General features: G+C 42.2%; 1 long non-coding RNA gene across 1 annotated transcript; it reads right to left on the reverse strand.

The window, feature by feature from the left end:
• Positions 1 to 2,162: 2,162 nt before the first annotated feature.
• Positions 2,163 to 9,096, reverse strand: LOC117082570. The gene is made up of 3 exons (XR_004436678.1): positions 8,874 to 9,096; positions 2,875 to 2,902; positions 2,163 to 2,618 (listed from the first exon to the last, which is right to left on the reverse strand). It is a non-coding gene; the product is annotated as an uncharacterized LOC117082570 (long non-coding RNA).
• Positions 9,097 to 14,051: the final 4,955 nt, after the last annotated feature.

Here is a 14,051-nt window from a genome sequence, read left to right on the forward strand (position 1 = left end):
CTTTCCTGTATGTCTTCTCTAATATTTTCACACTGTACTGGCACTTATTCTGATCTCAAATATCTCTAAATATTTCTTGTTCTTGAATGATCTTCCTTCTGCTATACATTTTCCTAAAGTTAACACAATCTCTCTCTTCTCTTTTTATTATCAAAAGTCTTGACAATGCCTTCCATTCAGTCCTTAACCCAGCTTATTCTAGGTTTTATCCACACTACTCTTTTAACCCAAGATTTCCAACAAATAGCCAAAAGCCTTTTCTGTTTTATTTTTTTTTCTGAATTCACTTCTCTGTAAGCATTTGAGCTTAACAATCTACCCACTCTGAAAACATTATTCTTCCTTGACTTTCTTCCTACTTCTGCAACCAACCTTTCTCTCTTTTAGTGAGTCAGCTTTCTCTACCTTCTCCTTAAGTGTTTTTCACAAGAATCTATCTTTCTCACTGTTCTCCACAGACACATTCTTTATAGGTATTCTCTTCCAGTATTGTGGCTTCAACTAAAGCTACATACTATCTAGTCTCAACATTTTATCTCCAAATTTAAGCTCTACAGTTTTACATGCAACAAGTCCTCTTAGCATGTAGGTGTTTCTCATTCATCACGCCCAAAAGTAAACTCATTATTGCTCTGCCTACATCATCTTCTGTCTCAGCTACTTCTGTTAAAATCACCCTGCTTAGAATTGCTCAGGTAGAATTCCTGAAATAATTCCTAGTGCTACTGCTTGTATCTGAGTTTATATGAGCACATATATCATCAGATCTTTCCATCCTAGCACCACTTCAGAGTGAGGGATCATCTCCTGCTCATCTCAGTCCTGAATAATTTGTCCCAACCAGCGGTGCATTCTTACCTCCACCAAATCTCATGAGTGTCTCACCTCAGTGACCTGGGACCTCCCTTTTGCCTTTGGATCATCTTCTATGCTTGGCTCTTGGAGACTGTTCCCATGGTGATATTCTTGGCTATCCTCTTAGACTGCATTTCTCCCTTGGCTGTATTGCCTTAGTTAGCCCTGCACAAATTCTTCTCAAGGTCCCACTCTCCCCCAAGACCAGTTTTCTTGGAAAAGATGCTGTAGCAATCCTCCAGCTATATTTGCCCTATCCCTATGAGCAAGCACTTGACAGATTCTATTTATAAAACATTTCTTGCATCTTTGTCCTTCTCTCTATTCCCTGACCAACTCTAATCCAGGATTTTATTCTGTTGGCCTGCAACTACTAGAGTAGTCTCTGCCTTATCTCTTTCCTTGTCTCCACACAGCCATCTAATTGCATAATTCTCCTGCAATAAAGTCATTAATTGCTCTTTATTGCCAATAGGCTAACAAATAGGAATTTTTTAACTTGCCGTACAAATGGCTGGCCACCCTTCAGCTGGCACTAATGTGCTTTCTAGTCTTTCCTCCAACCACTTTGTCCTCCAAAGTCTTCTGCCCTACTCCTTGCCTCTCTCATTTTACCCATCTTTTTTCTCTCTCTCTCTCAAACCATTGGGTGGTTTAGATAAAACTGCTGTGGAATTGTGGGCTTAGAAGATTTAAAATAAGGCAAAATGTTTCTCCAGGGAAATACATTGAAACTCTATATATTTATGCCTTTCTCAAGCCCAGATTCGTAAGTCTAAAGCAATCAGCCAGTGCCACCAGGAAGAGTAGACTTCCTGACTGATGCAGGAAGAGGCATATTCAGTGAATGCCTTCCATTCTCACACGTTGGTTCAGCGGGGTGTTAATGGGATTACCCACGCTTCATTTGGAGAAGGCTTGGCTCAGAATATATATCTGGATCGTACCTGAATACCCAAGGAGAGCTTTCTACATCATAAACATCTTTGAGCCCTTGCATAGATGTTAAAACCTTGGGTGCCTTTGTTGTGGTCCTTAATTCTGTTAATCGCCCTAGGTAAAGATTAGCTGCTCTTGTCAATTTAATTCAGCTTCAAACAAAGCAACAAGGTCACTATTTTTTCCATTCTCTCTCTCCCTCTCTCTCTCTCTCTTTGCCAGCAAGCAGGATTGAGTTGTCATGTAGCTGTAATAGGCAGCGCGGGGAATCGTTAGTCCACCTCAACACCCTGACTGATGGGCACTTCACTTCAATCATCTTCCTGAGCAGTGGTGGCCCAGTACTATTGACACTGTGTCAGCTGCGAGAGAAGATGCCTTAATCGGCCTCGACACCCTCTGCATTGATTTGACAAGTTGCTGTAATGACCTTCTTGTTTTTCTGAAGGATTACTGTTTACTTGGAAGGTGCTGCTGACTACATGTACTGCATTGTCATGGAAACGCCGCCTCCCCACCAGGCAGGGGTGGAGGGTGACATTGGGAGACTCTGAATATTTCAATAAACTGGTCTGTCCCAGGAGTACTAATTCCAGCCCATTAATCAGACCTACTCTGAAGAGCCAACAAGAATTAGAAACCAGCCTTGTCAGGTTCCCTGTAAAAGACATTTGCTACAAAACTCATTATATTTCCAAAATCCATGTTTGGGTTTCCTTGTAGTAAGAAAGTGCTGTTCCTGTGGCCACCTCCTGTGTGCACCTGGAATTTATAGCCATTTATCTATTATTGAAAGAGGCTGGTTCTTCCCATGCAGACACGCCCTAGAATTAGAAGGAGGAGTACAAATGAAAGACAAAACACAACACTTTGAGTACCTGCCATGTAACTGGTAGTGAGTTAGGCACCATTACATATGTGAGTAAGAATTGCTCTGTAAATATTAACTATGATTATTGCCTTATTTCATTGATTTTAAGATAAATGATTTTCCCATCCTAACATTACAGAAATTGGGTACATCTTATAAATCAATCCCAGTTTGCATTTGTTGTCAGCCAGGTGGCAGCTGTGACATACCTGGGAGAAAAGCTTCCATTGTCACCTCCTAGTAAGAGAAAAAAAAAAAAAAAAGGGAAACATAAAGTGTTTTAGATTCAGTATTGCACATTTTGGAGTAAATGCTTTATATGGATTACTTTTTTGAATCCTTAACAAATCTTATACAATTACATACTGTATTTTTTTTCTCACATAACAAGAATTCCAGTAGGAAAAGTTTGCTGGCATTGTTTCAACTGTTTAAGGATGCCACAGCCAAAGTCCCAGCAATTTTCTTTGTCTATTTCTCCTGTACCAAAGATAGCTGCTGAGGCTGAAGACATCACATCCTAATTACAAACATAAAGATGAATAAAGGTCAAAAACTATGGCTCTCAGCTATATCAGACCCCTTTAAAAGGATTCCTCTACTTCACTCTTAACAATTTCCACCTGCATCTCATTAGCCACCCCTATCTTCAAGGAAAACTGGGCTTTAAAAAAAATCATGGCATTGTTTCCGCTACTAAAACTAGGACTATATTATTGAGAGGAGCATAATGAATATTGAGTAGGCAACTTCAGTCTCTGTCTTACCCTAGGAGGAAGGCATTACTGTATGCCCATTTTACAGATCATGAAATTGAAGCTTAAAGAGGCTGAGGATTGACTCTTCCAACTGTCCCACAAAATAAATATTCTCAACCCTACACTACAGATAAAGGATAAAGCAAGTTTACAGAGATTAGGTCACTGGCCCTCATTGTCACAAGTCTAGTTTACCCTAGCATTCAAACATCATGTACTATACCACAAGTCATTTTAGGAAAGGCTTATTTTCAATGGTTATAGATGAAATGATTTGGAGATGAAAGCAGGAACTGGGCTAGGAAACGCCACTGAAGTTATGTTTCTCTTCTTCTTCCAGGGATGCAGCCAGCAGTCATGAGCAGAACCCATCTTCGTGAGTGTCTGTTATTTGTTTGATATCTATTAAGCATGTACAGAATGTCTGACTGCTTTTTCAAAACTCTTAAATGGCGATGATGTGCTCATCTTTTACTGCCATTTTTTTTTTTTTTTTTTTTTTTTTTGTGAGACAGAGTCTCGCTCTGTCGCCCAGGCTGGAGTGTAGTGGCGCAATCTCGGCTCACTGCAAGCTCCGTCCCCCTGGGTTCATGCCATTCTCCTGTCTCAGTCTCCCCAGCAGCTGGGACTACAGGTGCCCGCCACCACGCGTGGCTAATTTTTTGTAGTTTTGGTAGAGATGGGGTTTCACTGTGTCAGCCAGGATGGTCTCGATCTGACCTCGTGATCCGCCTGCCTCAGCCTCCCAAAGTGCTGGGATTACAGGCATGAGCCACCATGCGTGATCTTTTACTGCCTGTTCTAAGGCTTACTGGCCATGCAAGAATTTTATTTCTTGGTCTCTTCTTGACTCATGATCTCCCTAGGAAAGTCCTAAGCAACTTCAGCTGTAATTTAGGATGCTTAGCAAACAAAAAAAGAGTTGAGATTTGAGTGGCCCAGTAGAGGACTGGAGGACCCCAAGTGTGATAAAATACGGACAGATGATTATCTGCATTATGCCACCTGGATAGGTAAAGTGGAGAAGAGGTTTCTGCTTTAAAATAGGGACAGTTGATTATCTGCATTACGGCAACTGGATAGGTAAAGTGGAGAAGTGATTTCTACTTCTAGTCCCCTTCCCTATGGGCACTTTTCCCACCACACCTCCGCAACACACACACAATTCCCTGTAGTTCTGATGGGGCTTTTATTCATGGACGCCCATTTAATCATCTGATTCTAAGCTGGTCTCAAGTCTTTATGGTAGACCCAAGGTGTAAAGAGGTCCAGTGATGATTTGGGGGTGGAGGGGTGTGACCCAAGGGGGCTGGTTAGAAACCTGCCATAAGCTTCTACATATGGGTACTGAAAGAAGGAATGTTTCTCTCCCTTTTAGATCATGAACCACTAAGAGGAAGGCCTGGGGATGCTAGTAGCCATGTTTCCCATTCCCTGGAGAGAGCTTCTCTGAGAATGATGCAATTATACAGAGGAAGGAAGAATCTCCAGATGACAAGATAGCCAGAGTACTGACAACACCATTTGAGCAACTGGATCCAGCAAAGCCTAAAAATGTGTATCTCTTCATCCATTCAAATTAGGTTGAAATAAACTAACAGCAAGAAAACAACAGCAACAAAGAAATTCATTTTCTGGTGTAACCATTCTCTATCACTTTCAGTAAAAATTATTCTAATACTCTAGGAAAAAGGCACTATTGCTGAATAAAGCCAAGACACAGCCAACCGAAAAGTGCAAAGAAATGTAAACAAGGCTGTTATCTAAGACTGTGATAGGGTTTGGGTCTGTGTTCCCACCAAAATCTCATGTTCAGTTGTAATGCCCAATGTTGGTGGTGGGGCCTGGTGGGAGGTGATTGGATCAAGGGGGAGTTTTCTAATGGTTTAGCACCATCAGCCTCGTGCTGTTCTCATAATAGAAGTTCTCAGGAGATCTGGTTGTTTCAAAGTGTGTAGCACCTTCTCCCTCTCTCTATTCCTCCTGCTCCAGTCAGCCACCTAATAAGAGCCTGCTTTCTCTCCCTTCTGCCATGATGATAAGTTTTCTGAGGCTTCCCCAGAAGCTGAACAGACGGCCAGCATCATGCTTCCTGTGCAGCCTGCAGAACCGTGAGCCAGTTAAACCTCTTCTCTTTTTTTTTTTTTTTTTTCTGAGATAGAGTCTTGCTCTGTCACCCAGGCTGGAGTGCAGTGGCGCTATGTCAGCTCACGGCCTCCGCCTCCAGGGTTAAAGTGATTCTCCTGCCTCAGCCTCCCAAGTAGCTGGGACTGCAGGCACCCGCCACCATGCCTGGTTCACGCCACCATGCCTGGTTCATTTTTTGTATGTTTAGTAGAAACTGAGTTTCATCGTGTTAGCCAGGATAGTTTCGATCTCCTGAAACTCATGATCTGCTCATCTCGGTCTCCCAAAGTGCTGGGACTACAGGTGTGAGCCACCACACCCGGCCTAAACCTCTTCTCTTTATAAATTACCAGGTCTCAGGTATTTCTTTATAGTGAAGCGAGAATGGAATAATAGAGACTATTTGAAGGACAAGTGTAAAATGAATTGAGAAGAATTCAAGACAAGAATTCAAAACCAAGATTAAAGAACGTGGAGAATGAGATGTAGGTTTGCTTTCTATAATGGGGTGTGTGTGTGTGTGTGTATGTGTGTGTACAGAAATCAACAGTATGTATACATGATCCTGGATATATATTTATAATGTATATACTTTATTTCACGATTTCATGTGTGTATGTGTTCATGTGTATGCATACAGAGTTATTTTTCATATATATGTAAGTGCTGTTGTGATCAATTTAGTAGTGCTTTTGGACAAATTTGAATTTTCTCAAAGGTTCTTTTTGTCATTTTCTCAAGCACCAAATTAAAACATATATATACTACCACAATCACTTAAAGGTCAATGAAATTTGTGGGGTTTTTTGTTTTTTGTTGTTTTTTGTCCCCCCTCCCCTCCCCTACCATGGTCTAGTAGCCAACTGAAAATTCTCCCCATCTTTTTCTCCCAGAAAGAGCTTCAGAAACACAAAAACTAATGTAGTAATGTCTTTAATTCTTAAAGCCACTTACTTAGACTGTTTCCTTTAATGACCTTAAAAATGCAGTAACTATGGAGGCCGGGCACGGTGGCTCAGGCCTGTAATCCCAACACTTTGAGAGGCCCAGGCAGGTGGATCACGAGGTCAGGAGATAGAGACGATCCTGGCTAACACGGTGAAACCCCGTCTCTACTAAAAATACAAAAAAATTACCCGGGCGTGGAGGCTGAGGCAGGAGAATGGTGTGAACCTGGGAGGCGGAGGTTGCAGTGAGCTGAGACAGTGCCACTGCACTCCAGCCTGGGAGACAGAGTGAGACTGTCTTAAAAAAAAAAAAATGCAATAACTATGGGTATTGGAACAGAATCAGTTGTGTTATCCTTGTTCAATTTTTTGACGATTAACATCACATATTTATAAATATTTTGATGCAGTGGATGCATTCATGTTTCATATGCTATGCTAGATGTGTACAAGGATGTCAGGAAGCAAAATAGAGGCATGTATGTGATGCTCAACTAGACCACATGAGACTCAGTTGAATAAATACTACGATGACAGACTCTAACAGTGATTCACGGTAAAATTGCTAATAGACTGTACATTGTCTGTTATTCCCATATTCTGTTGCCACTGAGTCAAATTAAATGATGAGAAAAGTTAGATTTGTGTGTCACTTTAAATTGAAGCATGCTTCAATGTGCTACTTGAGCATAATAGAAGAATACCTATATATGCTCATATGTTGGCATGGTGATGAATTAAGCCAAGATAAATGGGGCAGTCAGCTGAAGCAGGGACTAATGATGGCCAAATCAGCAGTTAACAAGCTGGGGGCCTGACATGTATCAGGTTTTGAGAGAGAGAGAAAACATTAACGGTCCTCCTATCAACATCTGACGAGGGTAAAACGAAGTTCATTGGGTCTTGCTAGCCCAAACCTTAAAAGACAGGTCTCTTTTTGTACTAGCAATTGTTGCAATTGTCGAGATCATTGGAACCCTTTCTCCCCATCTTTCCTTATGCCCCTCCCATTATGTAATTCCAGATTAATTGCCAGATACCTTAAGGTACTCAAAGAAGCATCCTCTTGGCAGAAGAAAAGGAAAAAATCAAACTCTAAGTCATATTTCAGTGCTTAAAAATGATTTTTTCCTTAATATTTTTATTTGGTTTTTAGTTTCTATCTTGATGAAAAATTTGTGCTATGACACCATTCCAACACAGAATGGTAGCTCATTTAGAGAGTAGATCAGATCATGCCTCTGCTGGGTCCATGACCAAGCGTGCAGATCCATATAGATCCAGCCCACCCCTTCCCCACATAATCTTGGAACAACCATGAGACTGGTGGGAAGGGGTTTTGTGTTTAGTACTCCAGTATTATTCTGCATTTATTCTTTTCTCTATCCCTCTTTATCTGATTTCACTTGACGTATACTGCACCCCTCCCTTTATCCTCATTCTGTATATTTACTTATTCCTACTGACCATCCATTTGGATATCCATTTTCACATTCTACCGCTAAGACACATTTCTTAAAAATTTGTTGTTCATTAGTGATTGGAGTCATAAAACAATTCCGGAGGGAATGCACATATCTGTCTATCCAAACTCCCAGGTAACTATCACATGAACTGGAATGAACTGGACAATGGATATAAAATTGGATGTGTGTGCGGATGGTCCTGGAAACTGTTCAGTGGTCTGTTTAGTCCTGTCACTGTTTAGTGGTCTAAAGGCCAGTAGCCTCTATGTGAGTGGAGCCGTCCATCAGTAAATGCTGAGACAGGTTCTCTACTCCCCCAACCATAGCCCAGGCCGTGGACAATCTGATAAAATCCTAAAACTGTATTTGTGAGGATTACAGTAGTAATAAATTACCTATCCCATTACACATTTGCATATTAATAGGAGTCCTATAGTGATTCACTAGCTTACAGTAAATGAATGCCTTCAATAGTGAAAACTGTGATCTCTTGGACAGGCAGTGGAATGATCCAGTTCTCAAAATGCTCTGCAGAGACAGCCATGTATGTGATCTCCACAAAGAGCTGACTTACAGACAAAACCATGCCATCTACTTGTTTGTTTAATAGCCTCATTCAGCAACAGAAACATGAAATCAGTCTAGCCTGGAACAGATTTTCCAAGAGAAGTTGGGGGAAGGAGAGACAAGTGATTAGAAATCTGACTTGACTTTCATATCGAAAGACGACTGCACAATTTGGGAACAACAAACCCTGTGTAGTACCTCAGAAAGGTTTCAAGAGAGGGGTGACCCTCTCCTGGATGAGGTGAGAGCTCTGTTCATTTTATCAGCCCTTAAGTGGCCTATTCAGCACCATATCCTTTCACTCATTAGCTTTAAACTTTGTGTTCCAGCCTCTCAGCATTACCTCCATTTCCCAAAGTGCCATCGTTCTGTCCCCTCCAGGCCTGGAGACATCCTTTTCTCCTGCCTTTTCACCTGGAAACTTCTCAATCATAGTCTGTGTCACTTTCTGTTCTTTTTGCTTAGAGCAATATCTCTAACACAGCAATCGTCAAAACAATCATCCTCAGACCAGCAACATTGAGATCATTTGTGAGCTTGTTAGAAATGCAGATCCTTATACCCTTGGCTTGCTTACCCCTTTCAGAACATGGAGACAAGTAACCAAGGAATTACCATCCATTGTGATGTCTCACCCATCATAACAGTTGTCCAGAGCAGACAGTGTGCTTGTTCCTGCTTGCTTGCATCCTTTGTGCCCAGATAGTGTTACTATGGGAAGCTTCAACCCTGACTGACACATAGTGGGGCCGCAATAAATATCAATTAACTGAATGAATGATTCCAAACGGAATGAGAGGCAGAATTGTATGGTGATTAAGCACCCAGGCTATGGAGCCAGACTGCCTGGGATCAAATCCTAGCTCCTTGATATGGTTTGGCTGTGTCCCTACTCAAATCTCAACTTGAATTGTAGTTCCCATAATCCCCATGTGTGGTGGGAGGTACCCAGTGGGATGTAATTGAATCATGGGGGCAATTTCCCCCATGCTATTCCCATGATAGTAAGTTCTCATGAGATCTTATGGTTTTATAAGGGGTTTCCCCCTTTGCTCAGTTCTCGTTCTTCTCTCTCCTGCTGCCATGTGAAGAAGGACATGTTCACTTTCCCTTTGCCATGACTGTAAGATTCCTGAGGCCTCCCCAGCCATGCAGAACTGTGAGTCAATTAAACCTCTTTCCTTTATAAATTATCTGCTCTTGGGTATGTCCTTATAGCAGCATGAGAATGGACACTCTTATGCTCCTGATTATGTGGCCCTGGACAGTCATTGAGCCTCTATGCTTCCTGGTAAAACAGATGGTAATGTCCAGCTGGTAATGTAGGCTTGTCCTGTGGATTTGATACCTTCATATTGGTAAAGTACTTCAAACAATGCACAGACTCTGGTAAGCACCCAATATTAATAGTATAGAAAAAAAGCTTTAATTCTGACATGAACATCCCTTTGTTTCAGAGGGATTTCACTGGATTTCCCCAAGTAATACTTGGAATCTGAATCTGGAATACATATACATACATATATGTCCATATTTTATTTCTTGGCACTTTTCAACAGCTTTAAAGAAGAGCTTCTTTTGGTGATGTTTTCCACCCAATCAACAGCGTTTATAAATTGGAAGCAGAGTTGATGAGAGTAGGGACTTTTCTAAACAGTCTCTCACTCCTCCCCTTCTCACCTTTCTTTCCTCCCAGCCCCCTTCTTTTTCCTCTCTCTCTTCATTTCCCATTTTCCTCCTTCTTTTCTTTCCTTTTGTCTTTCTATTTATCTCTTCTCAGTGCTCACCATTATTCTCCACTCCTGCCCTAACGACTTCCTAGCTTTTCTGCCTCTCTCTCCCCCAGATACCTATGGAGCTATTATAGTTGGTTTCTGCCAAAACTTTTTTTTTTTTTTTTTTTTTTTTTTTTTTCTGAGACGGAGTCTCGCTCTGTCACCCAGGCTGGAGCACAGTGGCCGGATCTCAGCTCACTGCAAGCTCCGCCTCCCAGGTTTACGCCATTCTCCTGCCTCAGCCTCCCGAGTAGCTGGGACTACAGGCGCCCGCCACCTCGCCCGGCTAGTTTTTTGTATTTTTTTTTAGTAGAGACGGGGTTTCACTGTGTTAGCCAGGATGGTCTCGATCTCCTGACCTCGTGATCCGCCCGTCTCGGCCTCCCAAAGTGCTGGGATTACAGGCTTGAGCCACCGCACCCGGCCTGATTTCTGCCAAAACTTTTAAATGCCACAGAGAGTCTGAGATATCCAAGAGTTATAAATCACTCTCAACCACCCACAGTTTTTAGCCCAAATGAACAGGCTAGGAAAATGTCAAGGAAAGGAACATTAATGCAAATGAAGCCCTAAAAGTTATTTTGTTCACCAAACCTAAAACTGAGTTTCCTTGATGGTCTTTTGGCTGAGGCATCTTTTTACACAGCTGTCCATAAAGTGAAGGCAGGAGGAGGGGCCACTTGTGGTCAGAGTGGGTGGAATGCCCATCTCACAGGGCATGCAAAGTGGACATACTGCGGTTAACTGGGTTCCTGACTCATGTCACTTTCATCATCCACCTAGGCAGCAAGGAGCGGTCTCTGCTGGAAAGAGCTGCCTTCGGAGACAGGGATTGTATTGAAGAATATGGCTGTGCCTAGATGCAGGGACAACCTCCTCATGTGCTAAAGAGATGATTTGATGTTTGGTGGGAGGTTGGACAAGATGACTTCAGAGATTCCCTCAAAGTGGACATTCTGTGATTATGTTACTTGACTCCAAAACTCTTGTTAGAGGGACTGGAATTTTGCTGTGCACTAGGTGACCTCCTTACCCCTACCCAGCACCTATGACCATGGGGTTCTTGCTTAATGGTCATCACCCTCTCAGCCATCTGGCAAACCAAAAAATACCTCCTTTGGGTTTCACTTTAGCCCTGGACTATTTCTAAAGTATAAACAATAAGCAAATACCTCCCTCAGAGGTAGCCAAGAAGATGGATCCATGACCCACCTGAGCCAGGTGATGGCAGCTTACAGGCACAGATGGGGGTGTCGTGCTAAAGAGGAGGGAAAAGGGAACTTATGGTGGCAATGAATCATGCCCTTCTTTGCCTCTCCTCCCACCAGAGGACCCCTCTGCCACTCTCAGGAATGTATCTTCCTTCTTTGCTTTTTTGTGTCTCTCTTTTTTTTTTTTTTTTTGAGACAGAGTCTCGCTCTGTCATCCAGGCTGGAGTGCAGTGGCACAATCTCAGCTCACTGCAACCTCCACTTCTGGGTTCTAGTGATCCTCCTGCCTCAGCCTCCTGAGCAGCTGGGACTGCAGGCACCCACCACCACGCCCAGCTAATTTTTTGTATTTTAGTAGAGACGGGGTTTCACTGTATTGTCCAGGCTGGTTGCAAACTCCTGAGCTCAGGCAATCTGCCCGTCTCAGCCTCCCAAAGTGCTGGGATTACAGGCATGAGCCACCGCACCCAGCCTCTTCCTTCTTTCTTAAAAGCCAAAACAAATTGTCCCCATCTCCTGCCAGCCAAATAGGTGGCTCCTACCAGGGCAGGCAGAGAAAAAAGGGCATTATCTGCTTCTACCTCTGGTTCCCCTTCATTTCATTGAGCTCACGCTTTCCCTCTTCATGTCACTGAAAATGTTATTTATTGATCCTGCTGACAGCAGCAGTAAATAGAGCCGGGGCTGTTTTACATCGCTGATGAGAAGGCAGGCTCCATAACTCATCAGGTCCAATCTGACTCTACATCAGTCCTCTTCTTCTTTTTCTCTTCTGTATCTCATTACAGAAAGAAGAATTAATACACATGGACAGAAGAGAAATGAGTTCAGCTGCTTGCTGCTCTGAGGGCTTTAGTGGGAAGGCAAGCATCCTCAGCAGTTCCTTAAGAAAATTTGATGGATGGGTAAGCCAGGTTGCCATCTGTTGGCATGCCCTGGTGGAGGCCCATTAGCTGTGCCCTAATGGTAATAGACTGGTGGTCATCACACACTTGGGCTTGAGCTGAGGTTTGGGGAGTACCATAGAGAAAGAGAGTCCCACTTACCATTTTTCCTTGTCTGAACTGCACAGTTATGGGCCATGGATATCCTGAACTATAGAATAAACATGGTAGTTTCTTGGCATACCTATTTTATTTCCAGATTTAAAGAGTAAATTTGCATTAAAATAAGCATGCATATGCCTTGGCATTGAGTGTAAATGGACATGAATTTTAATGGGAAACTACAAAGAAATTTCACTCTTGTGATGAGCCTCTTGGAGTTATTATGTTTCACCCCTTCACTGTCAGGCAATTACTTCATTCCTGGTCTGAGACCCTTCAAATGAAATACTCACCAACCAACCAACCTATTCATCCCATTTTTTTGAAAGCACTATCCTTAAATAGTGACCTGCTTTGTGGAGTTTGACCTAAAACAGTAAACAATGAGTCTACATTGAGCAAAAGAATGTCGAATGGAATACATGCTACACCTAAGATGGATGCCCTGAGATTATCTTCCAGTCTCAATTCATTGCCAGTGACTTCAAGACCATCACTTCATTTCCTCAGACACTGTCCTCCTCTATTAACTGGAGATGGTGGTACCTGTCTTCCTGGGTCCGGTGAGTTTATATGAGCATCAACTGAAATAAAGTGGGGACTTTTGCTTGTCAACATTCTTACAAACAGGATTTCCCTGCGATATTAAATCACAAGTCCTCACCGGTTTCCCAAGGCAGGTACATCATCATCAGTAAGGGCACGTGAAAAGACTGCACATCATAAATGGCTCACCATGTAAAACACAATTTGAATCCTAACTGAGTACCTACTAGTTGAATTAGGGCCAGGTGCTGGAGAACACAAAGTAGGACTAAAAGATGACCCTGATCTGAGGAAGTCAATATCTAATGGAGAAGTTATTCAAATGTCCCCAGTGTGCCACACCAAGAAAGCAATAGCAAGAATAGCCTGGTGGGTTGTGTGTTCAGATGGTATAATTAAGAAGACAACCATAGCACTCTTTTATGGAGGTCTAGAATATGCCAGGCACTATTCTGAGATAACATATATTTATCTCCTCTAAACCCTGTGAAAAATGTATACAATGTGTCTTCATTTTATAAATGAAGAAGTTAAACAATAAAGAAATTATCTTCAAATTATAATTGAAGAATTGAGGCTTAATGAGGTAAAGAAGTTTGCCGTCCACCTCATCCTGTAGTTTTTGGACCCATATTTGTTTGACTTCAAAGCCCGTGGCTACAGGGTTTTCCCAGCGACTGGTAACCATGTGTGGGAAAGGGTGTTTATGAAAGATACCCACTTTTCTTCGCCTCTAATCCATTGACACACTAACCATGTCAGATGCCTCATTGTGCCACAGTTTCTTCAACTGCAAAATAAAGAAATTTATTTAGATCATCTTAATTCTGGATATACTTGTAAAAAAGGAAGCTAGGAAGATTCAACCTTAAGTCTGCAAAAGCTTCCAGTAGGTTTTAAAAATCTGTTCTAAATAAAATGAAGAAGGGCACCATACAACCCT

The sequence above is a fragment of the Trachypithecus francoisi genome, unplaced genomic scaffold (assembly GCF_009764315.1).
Source record: "Trachypithecus francoisi isolate TF-2019V2 unplaced genomic scaffold, Tfra_2.0 Lachesis_group9, whole genome shotgun sequence".
NCBI lineage: Eukaryota > Metazoa > Chordata > Mammalia > Primates > Cercopithecidae > Trachypithecus > Trachypithecus francoisi.